Source organism: Mesoplodon bidens, assembly GCF_964165515.1.
Source record: "Mesoplodon bidens genome assembly, contig: HAP1_SCAFFOLD_72, whole genome shotgun sequence".
Classification (NCBI taxonomy): domain Eukaryota; kingdom Metazoa; phylum Chordata; class Mammalia; order Artiodactyla; family Ziphiidae; genus Mesoplodon; species Mesoplodon bidens.
Genome location: NW_027671438.1, coordinates 476405 through 496154, shown reverse-complemented (window position 1 = coordinate 496154; position 19750 = coordinate 476405). Strand labels below are relative to the sequence as shown.

The 19750-nt window shown below is 39.5% G+C and overlaps 1 protein-coding gene and 1 long non-coding RNA gene across 5 annotated transcripts in view; one reads left to right on the top strand and one right to left on the bottom strand.

Annotated features, from left to right (window-relative positions):
- LOC308611362 overlaps positions 1-14624 on the bottom strand; it is a 40684-nt gene extending 26060 nt beyond the window's left edge. For all 4 annotated transcript variants that reach the window (XR_014014874.1, XR_014014875.1, XR_014014876.1 and 1 more), the window contains exon 1: positions 14449-14624. This is a non-coding gene — a long non-coding RNA (uncharacterized lncRNA). The remainder of the gene's footprint in view (positions 1-14448) is intronic.
- Positions 1-19750, top strand: part of LOC308611351 (spermatogenesis-associated protein 31D4-like) — a gene marked incomplete at its 3' end in the record, with an annotated part of 243645 nt that overhangs the window by 159543 nt on the left and 64352 nt on the right.

The window sequence follows — 19750 nt, the reverse complement described above, 5'->3', positions numbered from 1 at the left end:
TTTAGACAAGAAATATGCTGTCATTGGAATTGGTGTTTCTCAATAAGTAATGCATCGTTTCTGCCTGTCCACTTTCGAGATTTTTTTTGTCTCTACTTTTCAGAAGTTTAATTATGACACGTCTTGGCAAGGATATCTTTGCGTTTTTCCTCTTTGGGTTTGCTCAGATTCTTGAATTTGTGTTTATGTTTTCTAAAAAATTGGGAACTTTTTGGTCATGATTTCTTTGAATACTTTGTCAGTCCTACTTGCTCTCTGTTTTTATTCTGGAACTTTGATGATATGAATGTTAGTGCTTTTGTTACTGTTTACAGGTTCTTGAGATCCTGTTCTTTCTCCCGTCTCTATCCCTCAGTCTATTTTTCTCTGTACATGTGGTGGATTGTATTGATCTCTTCTAAGTTCATGATTCTGTGCTTTGTAATCTCCACTCTACTCTTTTTTTTTTTTTTTTTTTTTTTCTTTTTTTTTTTCTTTTTGCGGTATGCGGGCCTCTCACTGTTGTGGCCTCTCCCGTTGCGTAGCACAGGCTCCGGACGCGCAGGCCCAGCGGCCATGGCTCACGGGCCCAGCCGCTCCGCGGCATATGGGATCCTCCCAGACCGGGGCACGAACCCGTATCCCCTGCATCGGCAGGCGGACTCTCAACCACTGCGCCACCAGGGAGGCCCCATCCACTCTACTCTTGAGCAAAGTTTTTTGATTGTTGTATTTTTCAGTTCTACTGTTCTCATTTTTTATTGTTATAGCTTCTAGTTCTTTGTTTAAATTTTCTATTTTTCCCATTTCTGTCAAGGAACACATAATTGCTAATTGAAGCATTTATGTGACAGCTTATTTAAAATCCTTGTCTGATCATTTCAATAGATGTTTTATCTCAGTGTTGGTGTATGTTTATTGTCTTTTCTCATTTATTCTGTGATTTCCTGGTTCTTAGTGTCATGAGTGTTTTTCCATTGTATTCTAAACATTGTGAGTTATTATATGACTCTGCATCCCATTTAATTTTATTATTACATTTTAGAAGGAAATCATCCTATTTGAGGTGTAGTATGAGGACTGGGGGGTTACATACAGATTTCCATTGGGCCCTACTGACAATACCCCAGCAAAAGTGGGCACTTACATTGCCTCACTGCAGACAGATCAAGTAGAAGTTCAGCTATCCTATGGCCTTTCTGACACCTTCCCCCAAAAGTGGGAACATTAATATCATTGTGTTGCCTTTTAGTAGGAGTGGAAGTTCATCTCCCCAGTAGATTTCTTGACACCAGGGGAGGGGAGAAGTGAAATGTTTGCTGTCCTTCCTCCCACTTCATTCCTTCTTGTTGATGCCCGGTGTGGGTAGAGGGTCAGCTACGTGCTTGCCCCACTGACACCAAGGTAAGAGGAAGAGAACTGCCAACTAGCCCTGCTTGTGCCATCTCATTCTGTTTTACTGCCTCAGGATGGTTATGGGGATTCAGCACCCCACTGGGTCTCACTGACACCATGTGTTGGGGGTTAGTGGGGTGCCTACTCCCTCCAACCTGTAACATCCTATTCTTATTGATGTCAGGGAGAGACGGAGGCTAAGTCCCACCATTGGACCCCACGACTGTGTGAGGGCAGCCCAGTGTTAACTAGCCTGTCAGCACCACCTTTTAAAGTCTGTTTGCTAATGGAAAGGGGTGGAGGCTCAGCTCACCACTGGACCACACTGAAACAACCCTGGTGGGGAATCAGAGCGCTGGCTCTTCTGGAGGGCAGGAGTGGGGTGGTGTGGAAGATCAAATCCTACCTTGGCCCAACTGAAACGACAGGACATAGGGGATGGGTGCAATATTCCACTGGCACTTGGCTCGAGTAGTGTGTATATTCCACTGGCACTTGGCTCGAGTAGTGTGTATATTATTGCCCAAATGGTCTTCTGTCTTTAGCAACCCCTTTCCTCATACTTTGGCTAGGGGGAACAGGGTTTTGTGTTCTTTTCTGAAGCTTTTTTGTCTGTTGTTCTGTTGGTGGTTATTGATTGGGGGTTCCTGTAATACCCTCTCCAGGATGTATGGGAAGCAACAGGAAACACAGGGGACTCATCACCATGTTATTCCTCAAGTCCCAAAGTCCCTAGTTAAGTCTGCCTTCTCATTTCCACCTTTCAGCGTCTTCCTATGTTTGTTTGTTGTTATGTTTAGGGTTTTAGTTTTAAGTGGGAGAACCTGGGAGAAATGGGCTACTTCATCTTCTTGGAAGCAGAGGTCTGGAGGCCTACTGATGTTAAAAAATACTGCTGATTGTACATTAAAATTTGATGATAAACACCTTGCCCTTTAAGAATTATTCTGCTAGATGATGTGGCTTCCCAAAGTTGCTACAATTTGATTTTCATACTTCTAAAAGTCAAGTATTTTGCTGGAGTTGAAATTTAAAGATAAGCAAGAGATGAGGCTAAGATGATCTATGTGGTAACAGATTAAAGTTGGAAACATCAATATACGTTCATGTTTAGCTTAATATTGCTTCATATTACCTTAATACACATGGTTATGTAGAGAGATACTTATAGATATGTGCCTATACATGGGTCATGTACACACATATTATCTCTTTGCTCTGTCAGCTGAGAAGATCTAGAAGCAATGACATCCAAGCAGCAATTAGTACACCCCACACGCAGATCCTCCTGTCTAATACCGTTCTCCACTAAAAAGACCTAGTTATCCTTGAAGAAATAGCTGATTCTAGGACTGGGGCAGTAAATATACAAGATTTATAGACAAGACCATCTTATAGTGTCAGAAAGTTCCAAAAAAATATATAGGATGGGGATACCTCAGAGTGGCACAAGAGCCAACTGAAAAGAGTTCACAAGGGTCAGGACTAGAGCAATTTGAGGAACAAAGTAACTAAAGTAGAATTAGATTATAACCCAAAGTATAAAATAAAAATCCATGAGTTCTTCTGATATAAATAAATAATTGGATACATAAATAAATGCAGGAGAATAGATAAATCTCCAGTGCAGTAGAATTCCAAATAGTTTATGTAGTACCCCATCTGAAGCATAACTCCCTATTCCTTAGTTGTGGGCTGAGCATATTGACTTCCTTCCAAAAAGTACAGCATGAAAATGGGAAAACAGTAATCGTACGATGGAGAAACCTGAAAAACACTACCTTAGCCTGGTGATCAAGGTCAACCTCAGCATTCATAATGCATATTGATACTTCGTACACTTGATGTGATCTTACAGAATGACCCTTCTACTCTGTGGTCTTCCTCCCCAAAACACATAATCCCAATATTATCATGAAAAATGCATCAAACAAATTCTAGTAGTGGGTATCCTACAAAAAACTAACTACTCAAAATTGTCAAGGTCATCCAAGGAAAATATGAGAAGTTATCAAACCCAAGAGGAGCCTAAGGAAACATGGCAACTAAAGGTAATGTGATGTTTTGGATGAAATCCTGGAATAGAAAAAGGACATTATGGTATGCATAATAGTCCACTGCCAAATCCATTAATCCATTAGCATTTGCATTGATCTTTGTATTCCCTTTTACTACAGGAGTTAAAGTTAAAAGTCCATGTGCACTACAGATAGCATTTCATTTCCTCTCATCTTCTCAAGTACTTCACAGCACTGCATTTTCTACAACCCATCTACTCCTTATGAATGATTCTTGCCAAAATTCAACCTCATTCTAGACTAGTAACTCCAACTTAAAATGTTAAAAACTATACGTGCAACATGAAAGCCTCCCTCCCTCCTCCCCTAATCCCTGCATATCTTCTTTAGCCAATTCATGTCTGAACTTTTCAAAATTGTTATCTTCATATATTGTTTCCATTTCCTCCCGTCCCATTTACTCTATAAGTTACATCCATCTGACTTCTCTCACCGTAATCTCTTTGCCCACTGTCCTGAAATTTTACTTATGAAGGTCACCAGCGATCTCCATGTCAGTATAGCCAACGAATAGTTTTTGTCCTATTTCTAGGCTCTTTCCTTCTTTAAAAAAGAAAAAGAAAAACAAAAACCGTTTTTTTCTTCTATGCTTTTACACTCTCATCATCTTCTGTCTTGGTATATTTTACTGGCTTTCTGTGTTTAATCTGATTTCTAATATTCTATTAGTTTCCTTTATCTTGAGTGGAATAAACCAGTATATGAAGGATTATTCTCAACAGCTAGTTCTCATAATAACAGTACTAGGAGCAGCAGTCAATACTCTGTAATGCTTATCATGTGCCAGACACTATTCTAAGACACTGTTTAAATACATATATATAGACACACACAAATATATATGAGGTTTTCCTCCTCATAGGCCTATGAAATAAGCCTATTATTATACCCATGTTACAAATGAGAAAACTGAGGCAATGAGAGGCCAAGGTCCCATGATCAGTACATGGTGAAGCCCCGCCTGCGTTGATGCTGGAACTTTAGAGTAGACAGGATAAATAATGTCTCACAGATTGGCCTTAAAAGTGAGCAACATTCAATTAATGACTTGTTAAGTATCAGAAAAAAATGGAACATTTTAAATTGAATGGGAACTACTGAGTCATGTATCAGTAACTAAGAATGACTCTTATTGAATGAAATTATTTTTCATTATTCTTTTGAAAGAAGAATATTCTTGTGTAAGTGTTTCACACTTGTTTTTTCATTCACATATTTATTCATTTATTGGACCCACATTTCCTACACACCTTCTATGTGCCAGTGTCTGCTGCCAGCTGTTTTGCAAAATCAGAAGAAAAGGAAAGGTAATTCCTTTTCACCATTGCCTCAGCCAGTATTTCTTCTGTAATTAAAATTGAAAGCTTTCCCCAACAGGTTCTCAGAGGCTCTCCCAGAGAAACAGATTTCTCTTTTCCTGTATAATTAAGCACAAATTGTAAGGTGCAGGGCTTGGCCATAGAGGGATGGATGGTCAGAGGTGTTCCGTGCAAGGCTGGGGGACGCTTTTGTGTTTGGTTAGCTGTTAGGAAATGCTAATTTCCTTTTCTCTTGCCATTGGGCACTAATTTCCTGCTGTGCCAGAATTTTTTTGCAGGCTGGGGCCAGAAAGGTGAAGGGAGCTGTACAGCACAAATGCCACAGAATCACCTGCACCAGGAAACTGCTGCTGGGCCAGGAAGGTGATTGTTCACCCAGCGTTTGTGCCAACAATGTACCTCACAACTCCTTTTCTTCTCGTCCTTGGGAGCAGGCCTAAGAGTAGGTACTAAATTCGGTCTCTGACTGTCTCAGGTCGCTAAGCGTGTACCCTACACACGAGGTTCCAATAGCAATTAAGCACCTAATCAAAATCTCCTAGCTCAGGAACAAAAGCCAAGGCTTAACTCTTTCCTGGGCTGCTGACTGCAAGGAGATCCGTGTTGCCTGCCCGTCAGAGCCACGTGTCTGCGTCCCCACATCTACTGCTCTGAAGGGGAGACAGCCCACAGCAAGCTCCCAAGCCCTACAGCACAGATACCCTGAAAGCTCGGGGAGGCCAATGTGTGTTCCTTCTGCTTCTCACAAACACAAGGCAAAACGGGCTGCACCCACATCACCCTAACACCTCTGCCTCTGCAGGTCTCATCCCAGAAACGCCCTTTCCTTTTAAAGAACCAGGTGGCCAGAACTGTGACCACAGATGACAATTTTTCTGCCATTTTATTTTAGCCCTATGCAAAGAGCCTCTAGCGTGGCCCTATGACTCTGTTCGCCTGGTGTTGACACCTTGTATGATCACCACCTCCCTCTGAGCATAGACAGGACCTGTGACTTTTTTCTAAACAATTGAGTATGGCAAAGGTGAAGGGGTTTGGCAGATGTTATAAAGGTCCCAAGTCAAAAGGGTAAATCAAAAAGGAGATTATCCTGTGTGGCCTTAATCAGGTGAAAGCTCATAAAAGAGGCACCGGGCCTTCTACAGGCCAGAGACCCTCCTTGCTGGCTGAAGCAAGCAGCCACACCGAAGAAGCCCACAGGGAGGAACTGCATTGCCTCTAGGATCTGGGGTGGCCTCCAGTGACAATCAGCAAAAAGCTGGGGACCCCAGTCTTGGAGCAACCAGGATATGAATTCTGCCAACGACCTGAATGAGCATGGAAGTGCATTCCCCCCCAGGCTGATGTCCACATGAAAATGTGGTCCACCCAACACGTTTATCAGAGCCTGGTGAGACCCCAAGCACAGGACCCAGTGCCTGGACTCCGGACCCATAAAACCTGGGTTGTTTTAAGCCACTCATTTGTTACTCAGCAAACAGATAACTAATACAATTCCTAAGCATTCAGATCCTACATTTTTAAATGACTGGTGGCTCAGCTGTATTGCAGCCATGGTCTTCATCATTAATATCTTCAAATCACCAGCCAATTAATATATTCCTTCTATGCATTGCCCCTTGGGTCCATGGTGCATAGTTTTTGAGACCATTGAGCTCTTGAGATCTTCTGTCAATCATTTCTCATTTCTTCTCAACCTTGCCTTTTTAGTCACTGAGAGCCCATATTGCAAAGAAAGATCTTAAAGTGAGTAGAAAACTACATTAAACAAAAAGATATGGATCCTATGCTTGACACACAAATATTACAAAAATATATTCTTTTTCTTTTAATCAAGCCTTCACATGCACAAAGAGAAAATCATATTTTATTGCTGCTTGTCTTAAGCCTCATGAAGCCTTCAGTTCATAAACTTCTAGAAAACTTTCAAAGTTCTCAACAAATATGTTTTGTAGTTCAGATCATTTTAGAAATCAACTGCCATATACCAATAGGATTTTTTCCCCATGGAGTTTGACAAGCTGAACCTATTTATATGGAAGAGCGGGCCAAGAAAGGCTAGGATACGTCCAAAGACTCCAAACGCCAGATATGAAGAATTATTATAAAGTGATACTTTATAGTATATTATAAAGTATGATGTTGGCACAATGATTTAAAAAATAATAAACCAACAGAATAAAAAGAGGTGCCCAACACAGGCCCATGCATGTATTGAAATCTGATATATGGAAGATGGGACATTACAAATCAGAGGGGAACAATGTTCTATATACTGAATGGTACCCCATGATAGGTTCCCAATATAGGGGTGGGGGATAAATAAAACGGAAGAAATCGTCATTTAGGAATTTAGTTAACTACCAAACAATGAAAAGAAAAAGAGGTAAAAAAAAAGGTATAAGCCAGTATTTTTAAACTATAACACAGTAAACAGTTATATAAATCATGTTATTCATTGTGTTTTGCGATCATTTATCATTTTAAAACAATCTAGGGTTAAGAGAGGCTGACTGACCTTTTAAAATATATTAATTACTGCCTATGATTCAGCTCTTAAAAATATATGCTTAATTTGTGATTGAGAAAGGGGATTCATTTTAAAAAATAGCTTTAACATGCCTTTGGCCTAACAAAAGCCAAACATGGGATGTATTTCAAAATCATAGGATTATGAAGATTGGACGCGAGCATGATGAAACAAGATTGGTCATGAATTGATAAGTACTAAAGCAAAATAATGGGCATCTAGGGATTTATGATGTATGTGTGTGTTTGACATTTTCCATAACTAAGAAAGTATTTTAAAAAAGGAAAGAAAAAGAGTGTTTGGTAAAGCATCTCAAGTAAGAAAGTTAAACAATAAGTCCCCTACATACAAATGAGTTCCATTCCGAGAACGCGTTCCTTAAGTCCAAATTGTTTGCAAATCCAACAAAGTTAGCCTAGGTACCCAACTAACAACTCGGCTATATAGTATGGGACTGAAATAGGTTTATAATACTTTTCACACAAATAATACATACAAAACAAACAGAAAAAATAAAGAAAACATTTTTAATCTTACAGTACAGTACTCTGAAAAGTACAGTAGTACCAGCTACTTTACCTATGCTTTTACGCTTGCTTCTGGACAGCCTGGGCTTGAAATAAAGATACTGTACTACTGTCCTCTATACAGTTCTGTTAACTACACAAAAGCACAACCACTCGTAGAAGATGCATGCACGTGACAATTTACCCCAGACACTTGAACTTACGTGATTGGACATGAGAATGCATGTTTGCATCTTTGAAAGTTCACAACTTGAAGGTCTGTATGTAGGGGACTTACTGTACAGAACTTGTGTGCTATTATTTTAAGAAAACACACATGTATATATGGGCATATATATGTGTATATATAGGCATAATAAAATGTGCATAAAAAGTTATGTTATATATATATACACACACACACACATATATATACGCATATATACATAATTAACATAACTTTTGGGGGCAGGCAAGTCTACATTCTTACACAGTCATGTTACAGGTGAGGATCCTGATCTCTCCTGGGTGGTTATCTTCTGTTTGCCCTCCCAGGTCCCCTCTCCACCCTTCTCTGGTGAACTGGAAGGGTGAGGTTGACAGGATCCCAGCCCCTGAGACTTCTAGCTGGGTCTGGGCCATGGAGAGCATCAGAGAGATGTGAGGGAGGGAGGAGGAAAGTGAAGGCAGGGGATTTGTTTCCCTGGCTTTCTCCCTGCTAGATAGCCTCCAAGTGGGCTAACTATGACCTTTTACTGAAGGTTACTGCACCTCTCAAGAAGACCAATTCTCCAGGGGTCCTTTTTCTGCTGGGGTCCTGAAACTGATCCCTCTCTTCTTCCCTTTGGACATAGAGATTGTCTCAGCTCAGCTGCTCCTAGCCCCAGATTCCTGCACAATCCCTCCTATGGGGCTGTACTCACACCCTTGTAACAGTTTTGTGTGCCATCTGTTATCTATTAGGACCCTAATTACCACCCTCTTCATTAAACAATAGATGGTACACAGTTATTATAAATAGAGATGGGGAGATTATTATTCTCTACATTTGCAAATCTTTCCAGTATTGCAGTTATGTCCTAGGTGATTCCCAAACTGGACACAGCAGACACAGGAATAAAGGAAAAGAGAGATGTGCAATTGGGGGTTATCAACTAGATACTTACTGGTCCACAAACCAGTTCCTTTTGCTAATAGACATGGAGGCAACTGAGAAGACAGTCCTTTCTCTGAAAAGCCCCAATTGTGAGAGCAATTCAGCTCTTCTAACTTTCCCTATATCTGAACCTAGACTCAGTGCTATAGGACTATTAGAGCACATCAAATATTGCACTATAGTTACCTGGATACATGTATTTATCTCCTCCAGTAGGCTGTGAGCAATTCAAGGAAAAGAGTCCGTCTCATTCAACTTTATATCCTTGCCATCTAGCACAGTGTCTGGCATATAACAGACACAGTAAATGTTAATTGAATGAATAAATGCCTGCTTGAATAAATGAATGCCAGTGGGGCCAGTGTGTTCCATAGCAGGGCTCTAAACAGAGGCTCTTCTCACCTTCCAGTCGCCATCTGGCTTCCAAAAGCAGCACCAAATCCAAATGTGACCTTGGTACCATGGAATAAAGAATCTTTCTCATCTGAATCACGCTGGCTACATCTGCCTGGCTACAGTCAACATAAGGTCTTGAGGCTGAGACACACCTTCATTTGTTAAAAGGGGGAGGGGAGCAGATGGCAAATGAAGGTACTCAAGCTCATTAATTCCTAATGGAGTTGTCCTCCTGGATGTAATTAGAACAACAAGAAGAGCCAAAGGAGGAGGGCTTGGGAAAAAAAGTAGGCAGCTGGAAGAGGTTTATGAACGGTATAAACCCTCAGGGAGCTTTCCATTAGAGAGAATAATAATGTCCACACTTCACAATGGTATAGTTCTCCTCAACCAGCAAAACACATCTGCATACATTATTTCAATAGCGTCTCAGGAAATGATTGTAAGACACAGAGGAGAGTTTTATTTTTCCAATTGTGTAAATTTAAAAAGTTAAACTTCTCCTCAGAGAAGTTAAGCCACCTGCCCTGAGTAACATGGCTAGAAAGTTATAGAATAAGGATGGATTTCAAACATTCTGACACTGAATTTGGTCTCCATCCATTCCATGGCTATAAATGGAGAGAGTGACCTTCAGACCAATTCTAAAAAGCATGTGACACTCCACCCAGCCCAGCTATTCCACAGCATGCTCTTTTCTTCCATGCCCACTACCAATCACTTAAAGACAACCAGTTGCCTTCTATTTTTGATTGGCAAGTGGGACACAGAAGTTCTTATGAGCCTAGAGTTTTTATTTCTTTATGTCCCCATGGAAGACCTCAAGCCAAGAGAGAAGGGAACTCTTCCTATTAGACCTGGTTAACTGACTCCATTTCTTCCCACTGTTCCCAACACAAAATAAACTTATTCAAATATGTAGTTGCATTGAAATTGAGAATTACATATTGTACTTTGATCTTATAGGAAGTGTGCAGCATAAAGCTGAGATATCAGCATTAAATGCAGAGACTTTATAACTAAGGGCTTGCTAGTAAGCCTGGGTTTTCATACTCAGGTCAGTCTACCCAAAAAGAAGTACGTTACTTGAAAATTGACTCTTTGCATTAAAGTAAACTTGCCCCTTAAAGTCTTCTTCTTCCTCTCTCAAAGACACACAGCTGACTTAGTTCAGAAGCAAGCTGAAAAGAGTAAGGAAGATGTTCTATTTAACCAGCATCAATTGCTTATAACTATCCTGTTCTCAGCATCTTTTCCCCCCAAGGAAGCATTCAGCCAACATTTTTATTGGACTGATGCCCAGATTGCTCCATTAATTCATGCAACTACCTTTGTTGGAGTGCTCCAGGCATTATTACTCATGAATCCTACAGAGCACAAATATATCTCTAGAAATACTGTCATTTGTGTTACATATGACCTTAAAGCATCTTCATAAATTATACCTTCAAAGCAAACTAGAGAGCACTGAAGTCTTTTGCTATGTTAGTCATCTTAGTTTCACTAGACCCATTGTCTTTTCTTTACATATGCAATGTGACTAAATTGGTTTTACTGATCTGGGTCCTTCAGATTCATCAACTTTATCTTAAAGTGTATAAAGATATATGATATATGTGTATAAGATATACACATATGTGTATAAGATATATGATCTTTAAATCTATAATGGTATCTTTCTGCTCTGTGGGTTTCATTGGTTCAAACTTATCTTCCAATTATGTCTTCCTGAGATGTATTCTAGCTATGATGGGGGCTTCTAGGCTGTGGTTTGTTTCTGGTACTGTATCTATTAAGTAATCAAACCAGAAAAACAACAAAAATTGTGCTTTGGCTTCATATACATTAGACCATTTAACATGAAACCTGTCCATTTTCAGAGATTTGGGCAACAAATATAGTCACTTAATTATTAAATTAGTTAGCTTATCCTAAACAATTGTCAGTAGCCCACCATGGTAATAAGAAAGTTCTTTCTCAAAATAATTACCATTTGATTTCTAATTGCTTATAAAACGAGCACTGTTTTCTACCCCAAATTTCCATGAAATCTTTTAATAAATATTCTTGTTTCATATTAGGAGTTTAAATGAATAAAGCATTATTCACATAAAAGAAATAAGTACTTTGATCTACTACATTATTTTCAAAAGGAAAGTAGAACCACAATGTATGATGATATCCTGAACATGATCTGGGACACAAAAAAATCAGTATTATCTGTGAAACCCTGAGCAAAATTTCTCTCCTTTGCGGACAGAAAGCAACAATGTCATTCAGCTATTTACATATGGCCCAGATACTAATGAGGAACTGTTTCCTGCTTTCTGTGAAGGAAAAGTGAACTATGAATAAATATCACTGGGGTCATTATCACCTGCACACACAGGTAACTGGTGGCTTGCCACAAAAGAGTGTCAGAAGCAAAATGGATCTGTAGCAGGAAAATCTGTCTTAAGGCATGATTGGGGGTAAAAGACTAACTGTGGATAAATATTTGTGGTGCCTGGCAAAGCTCTCCAAGTTCCAAGATGACGAAAGACCTTTCACACATATATGGAACTTCCCATGAGAGTTCTAGAGCCTTTCAACCTCAGAATATATCTGGCCTATCCTCTTTTCAAAAGGTAAACTGACAGGATCTTGGAGAAATGGGAGTTGAACCTACTCTTAGAGATCTTCAGAGAAGAGGAATTTCAGCTTCCTGGCTTAACTATGTTGCTTCTATCTAGTTTATTTTACATGGCACACTTATCATGCTTAAAAATCAGCCCAAGTCCACCTGTTATTTTTTTTTAGCAGCATTCACTCATTTATTCAATAATTATATACTGAGCACCTCTTATAGTCCAGGCACAACTTTACTAGCTGGGATTCAAGAGAGAACAAAAGAGACCATAATTCTCCCTCTTGTCGTCTTTATTATTCTAGCAATAAACTGTTCAATTCCCAGTAACATCCTTATTTCTTGTATGAAATTGGGTCAACTTCTTTGACCAAAGCTAGTTTTGTTAGAATTTAATTCCTTTAACAAAAAATTCAGCGACATGAAAACCAACATTAGTTTTGTACTCACAATTTGACAGCATTTGGGGCTGGTTCTTTTTTATTATTTGTCATTCTCATGTTTCCTAGAGGTGTACCCTGAACTGAAGAACAGTTTCCCTCCATCCTGGAAGGATACCAGTTCAACCGCATACACATCCCTGAGGGACACAGGCGGAATGTGAAGAAAGAGGGGGCCTAGCCAGCTATATGGCCCATTCAACATTGGGGAAAAATGGAATTGCCTTTACATCAAGTTTCCTAGGGAGGATATAGGGAAAGCTTGTACAGAATTACCACTCCAGCTAATCTGTAGCTCTTGCTACTACTACCATTGTCCTTTGACCTCACGTACATTAGAATACTTGGTCCTCACAGCAACTCCATGAGGAACAGATGAGAAAACAGGCTGGCAAAGCTAAGTGACTTGTCTACAATTAACAGCTCTGACAAATGGCGGTGCTGAAATTCAAACTTATTTCAGGGGTCCGTCTCATGAAAAACCTATGATGTTAGTTATCTAATAAAACCATAGAAAGGGAGGAAAACCTAGGCAGAACACTCTATGACATAAATCACAGCAAGAACCTTTCTGACCCACCTCCTAGACAAATGGAAATAAAAACAAAAATAAACAAATGAGACCTAATGAAACTTAAAAGCTTTTGCACAGCAAAGGAAACCATAAACAAGATGAAGACAACCCTCAGAATGGGAGAAAATATTTGCAAATATTTGAAGCAACTGACAAAGGATTAATCTCCAAAGTTTACAAGCAGCTCATGCAGCTCAATATCAAAAAAACAACCCCATCCAAAAATGAGAAGACCTAAATAGACATTTCTCCAAAGAAGATATACAGATTGCCAACAAACACATGAAAGGATGCTCAACATCACTAATCATTAGAGAAATGCAAATCAAAACTACAATGACGTATCACCTCACACCAGTCAGAGGGGCCATCATCAAACAATCTAGAAACAAGAAATGCTGGAGAGGGTGTGGAGAAAAGGGAATCTTCCTGCACTGTTGGTGGGAATGTAAATTGATACAGCCACTATGGAGAACAGTATGGAGATTCCTTAAAAAACGAAAAATAGAACTACCATATGGCCCAGCAATCCCACTACTGGGCATATACCCTGAGAAAACCATAATTCAAAAAGAGTCATGTACCACAATGTTCATTGCAGCTCTATTTACAATAGCCAGGACATGGAAGTGACCTAAGTGTCCATCGACAGATGAGTGGATAAAGAAGATGTGGCACATATATACAATGGAATATTACTCAGCCATAAAAAGAAACGAAATTGAGTTATTTGTAGTGAGGTGGATGGACCTAGAGTCTGTCATACAGAGTGAAGTAAGTCAGAAAGAGAAAAACAAATACCATATGCTAACACATATATATGGAATCTAAAAAAAAAAAAAAAAAAAAGGTTCTGAAGAACCTAGGAGCAGGACAGGAATAAAGACACAGACGTAGACAATGGACTTGAGGACACAGGGAGGGAGAAGGGTAAGCTGGGTGAAGTGAGAGTGTGGCATGGACATATATACACTATCAAATGTCAAATAGATAGCTAGTGGGAAGCAGCCGCATAGCACAGGGAGATCAGCTCAGTGCTTTGTGACCACCTAGAGGGGTGGGGAAGGGAGGGTGGGAGGGAGACACAAGAGGGAGGAAATATGGGGATATATGTGTACGTATAGCTGATTCACTTTGTTATAGAGCAGAAACTAGCACACCACTGTGAAGCAATTATACTCCAATAAAGTTGTTAAAAAAAACATAGAAACGAATTAAACTTTAACCATCATTATTTCATCCTATAGAATGACATAACCCAAGAGAAAAAGATAGAGGTGTTGAATATCACTCATGCATTTTCAGTTCCTTCTGTGAATCTTAGCTACTGTAATAAAAGCATTGTTTTGAGCATTGTTTTATATGCATCCTCATATAAGACCACACATGCCTGTATCAATTAAAATTTAAAAGAAACAAATATTAACTGCAGATATCTAGTTCACTTACCTTGAACAAAGTAGCTTCAGGTGCTTCCACTTTTGAAGCTGGATAAATATCAGACAGGAACGAAGTTCACTTTAGTTTGGTCCAGGAAGAAAAAAGATTCACAGCTCTGAGAATAAAGAAAGAATCAGACCTTGTCAGGGCATTTGGTTCTAATTAACTAGTGACAAAATGGTTCTACACTGCAACTATGTAAAAGTGGCTGAGTTATTTGAGCTAGGAAAGGTCAAAAACAATGATTATGATCAAGATGTTATTATTGCATATACTTTTGATTATTGGGAGTGAATCTTCCTCTCTCTTTTCCTCATTAAAATTTTATGGTTTATCAATTTAAAGTTAAGTGAACAAGATAATTTAACATTATTTTGATAATGGAGCATATTCCTTGTAAAACATAAATCCCTGGAGGCTTTCTCAATTCCCCTTCTTCTATCCCCACAAAGCTGCCTCTGTCTAGTATTGAGCCATGGCTTTGCTCAAGAAAGCAAAACAAAACACAAATTATCTAGTGGTAGCAATCTGAATGAAGACCTGGCCCAGAGGACAAAAAATGTGATTTAACATAAAATAGGATGTCATGATCTAAACTACTCATTTGGCATTTACCATAAATCCCTGAGTACCATTAGTTGTCTTTTCAGATAAATTCAATAAAAATTTATTGACTATTTTCCATGTACAAGCGCTTTGCTAGATATTAAGAAAAAGGAGGTGAATAGAAGATCAGGCTCTCTTCTCTGCAATCTATCTTGGAAGAAAGGAATATATGCAAACAATCCTGAATAATTTCAGGGATAGAGAGAAAAAATAGCATACTTTTGAAGAGTAATGCTAACTTGATATGATTCTATTTTATTCTTTCTGATCTATTGTAAACCCTTGGAAACCAGAAATTTGTATTTTTCAGAATCTTTGCACATGTGAGCATTTTAACCAGTAGTCCTTTTTAGTGAAGGACAGAAATTGTGTATGTTCTAAGGTACACGTGTAGCCTGATATCAGCTTCAGACACAGTTGGATCAGGCTTTTTTGTTTTTTGTTTTTTTGCTACGCGGGCCTCTCACTGTTGTGGCCTCTCCCGTTGCGGAGCACAGGCTGCGGACGCACGGGCTCAGCGGCCATGGCTCACGGGCCCAGCCGCTCCGCGGCATGTGGAATCCTCCCAGACCGGGGCACGAACCCATGTCCCCTGCATCGGCAGGCAGACTCTCAACCACTGCGCCACCAGGGAAGCCCGGATCAGGCTTTTTAAAGGGACATAAGAATTTCTTTCTCCATTCCTTGGGTCTGGTTTTCTCTATATTGGCTTCCTTCTTCAAAGATCCTCTAATAGTGGGATTAAAGATAGCCCCAGAAATACTGCACCTGGTTAGTAACCCTGGGAGAAAGACAGCTTCTCTTCCCAACAGTTTTAGTCCAAAGTCATGGAATTCATTCCTAATGGACTGTTTCATGTCGTGTGCCCATCACCACACAATTCACTGGGGCCAGAGAAATGGACTACACTGATTGGCCAGTCTGAGTCATGTGCCCACTGCTGGAGCTCTGCTGCTTCCAAAGCACATGACTGAGAGATGTAGGGAGAGACGCCCCAAAGGGAAACCTAAATGTAGTTACCATAGGAAAGGCAATGTCTCCTGGGCAAGATAAATATCATGTGCCACCACAAAAAGAACTCAGCAAATATTTGTTAATTGATGTATTGATTAGTAAGTCTGGGATAAGTGAAATGATGATAAATACAATGTGTGAAGGGAAACACAGCCAAGATCAATTGTGAAATGGAGCTACAGAGGTGGGCAGTATCCTACGAGGCCTCTTGGAAACAAATCAACAAAAAGGAGCTGACCTTGACTGTTTGCACTGTTTGAGAAGAATTAACTGAGTCTATAATCAGTAAACAATCCTGAGGGCTTGGTAAGGTGAGTTCTGCCTTCTGTGATATGAAAATTGTGTCATAGGTATCAGAAGGTGAACATGGCTAACTGTCTGTGATTGCCACAAAACAAGAAAAATAAAATGAAATAGAAATCTTAAATCAGTCCTTGAATCACAACAGATACAATTATGAAAACCAGACTATATATTAATCAGATTTTCATGTAGTACTTTAAAAGACTTCCCTAAAAAGCCATGAGGAAAAGGGACCTCTTATTTGAACTATGGAATGATCTGAATTGGCAACAATATACCAGTGCTTCAAAAGAAAGTCAATTAGTCCTATAAAAACAGTGTCTAGGGCTTCCCTGGTGGCGCAGTGGTTGGGAGTCCGCCTGCCGGTGCAGGGGACACGGGTTCGTGTCCCGGTCCGGGAAGATCCCACGTGCCGCGGAGCGGCTGGGCCCGTGAGCCATGGCCGCTGAGCTTGCGCGTCCGGAGCCTGTGCTCCGCAACGGGAGAGGCCACAACAGTGAGAGGCCCGCATACTGCAAAAAAAAAAAAAAAAAAAAAAGAAAGAAAACAGTGTCTATAAAATATGTGTAACCTTTGATAATTCATTATATTTGCAAGGCAGAGGAACCTTTAAAAATGCATCATTTTTTTCCTAAATGACTTAATTTTCATTATTATACTACTTTAAACAAATTTTAATTAATGCATTAAAAGCTTTGAGTAGTTCTTACTTTAACCAACCAGCAACTAGAACAAGTTTCAAGAAGACTTCAAGTCCAGGCACATGCCTCCAAGAAAAGCTACACCTACAGTATCACAGACATATGGCCTCATGTGTCCATCTTGGCATGTCAGAATTCATGTCACTTGCCCAACTCCTTGCAAAAGTCCGTTTTTACATGGTAATGATTCATTTAAGATCATTAGAAAGCCATAAGTTTTCACTTATTCATTCAGAAGCAATTTTTAGTTCCTACAAGCACTGTGCTAGGAAATAGGATACAAAAATGAATATGTCTCTTGCTCCTAAGGAACTCACAGACTGAGGACACCCAGGGGAGCCAAAATTTTCCATACAATCTCATGAGCATGGGGACAGGGGGACATGCAAGGTAAGAGGGGCTACAAACCTTATCTGTACCTGATCACACTATTTTAAAAGTTGGCCATTCCGAACTAATTCGGAGTACGTTATCTCCAAAAGTTTATATGTTCCTAATTTCTCCATCATCTCCACTCTTAGGCATTCCCTAATTGTACCAAAGGTAGAGTGTGTTTTATATGAAAAAAACTGCTACAGGGCAATCATTGACAGCGATGTACTAATATAATACCCGACCAGAGAAAGCACGCTTTGCCATGATAAATTGTTCAAACTATGAGGAGCAGTAGGGCTGAAATGAATCTAGTCGTGAACAAAAAAAAAGATTGAATGGAAACAGTTTGTATAAAAGGATACACTTGATATTTTCACTCTAGACATACAGATTAAGAGGCTGTCTATCAAGGTAAATCAATTTGCAATTTGAGACTGATTTTCTCCACCCTCAAGAAATGATTTGCAGGTATTTGTGGCTTTTCGTTTTGGTTTGACTATTATTTCATATTTTACTTGTAATTCTTCTTATGGAACACTAAGAACATTTATTTGTTCTTCGGTCAGGTTTATTGAGGTATAATTTACAGCCAGTAAAATTCACCCTTTCTAGCGTACAGTTCTAAGAGTTTTGACAAATGGATATAGTCTTACAACCTCCACCATAATGAAGAGAGAGAATAGTTCCAGCATCCTGAAAATTTTTCCCTGCCCCTTGGAAGTCAACCTGTAGCCCCCTGACAATCACTAATAAGTTTTCTGTCCCCATAGTTTGACTTTGTCCAGAAAGTCATATAAATGTAATCAACAAGTATGTAACATTTTGAGTTTGGCTTCTTTCACTTAGCACAAGGTAAGTGAGATTATCCGTGTTGTGTGTGTCAGGAAATGTGGACTGGCATATTGTCCTTTAGAGTTTCCCTTATTTTTCCAAAGCCAAAGTCAATATGCAAAGCCTGGATCTCTTGCCATTTAGTTTGTCCATGGTTAGGAAGAAACCGAGTTTTTACTATGGCTGTTTGTTTTCAGCAGAGCAGGGAAAGAAGAAACACTCTCAGGGAATAATCATAATCTGTGGTTATTATAGGCACTAAGTCATATGTTTGTAAGACCCAAACTTTTGTTAGTCAAATGACTGGGCACTAAAATTAATTCGGAGACTCAAGGCAGAGTTTAAGTGTGGTTTTCCTTATCTTTTCATTATTACAATAGCAACGGAATACATATTTGTGACTTATGGTACAACACATTAGTTTTCTTATCTGACCCACCTTTAACAAAGTGGAATTACTGTAGAGGCAAAGGAATCAAGAAGGTAAATCTCTTACCAGGAGTAGGAGAGAACGGATAGAGGCCCCTGTGACCTAAACCTTAGTCATTCGAGTGCCACCTTCATAATTGTGCCTCTACCCACACGTTACCCATATCATTATTTATTTAACAATTATATGGGTCACAGTTTTACTTAGATAAATTTATTTTCAACAGGACATTCTTATTCCTTACTCTTTTAAATGGAAATCCCTTGCCATAAATAAAACTATGAAAAATATCAAACAGTATAAAACTCTACTTATATGAGTCAATGTACCTCCCCAAATCATCCTGAGTTCTTGAGTATCACTGGTGGAGCCCATGTACACACCCACACATGCTTTTGGAAACACAGCAACGAGAGTAGCTGTCCCATGCTTTAAATGCTTTCTCCTTGACCATGTATTCTGTGCACACCAAGGCAAAGAGTCTGCTCAGAGATAGAGTAAAGCATTAAAACCTGTTTAAAATAACAAAGTACGATATGTCTTTCTACCTATGTCAGGCATTGGAAGCCTGCAACTTATTTGCCAAACAGGTTACCAGGGCTGATTTTTATGGAAAGACGGACCAGATGCACCTTCTTCCTCATCTCTTCAAAGTGGCCCTTCTGAGCAAGGCCAAGGCCAGTGTGATTCAGCAACACCCACGTTTGTTAGGGTATCTCCTTACCCTAGACTAAAAAATGGAACAGAACCTTGGCCCCAAAAGACTTAAAGAATTTATTCACCAATTCATATCTTTATGCTAGTATAATCATGTATTTGATGGTTGCTATAGAAATCTATGTAGACAATCATCACATTTTTAAAGGAAATACATTACTGAAATTTCTTCTGACCCGTGGTCACTATGCTCTTTGACAAGACAGTTGACCTTCACGATGTTAATCATCTCATCTGTTTGAAAGGGACTAAAATGTTTGCTCTGCTTCCTGTTTAATAAAGCTATCAAGAGGATTAATGAGAGAAAACCTCTAGAATACTCCAAGCTCTTTCC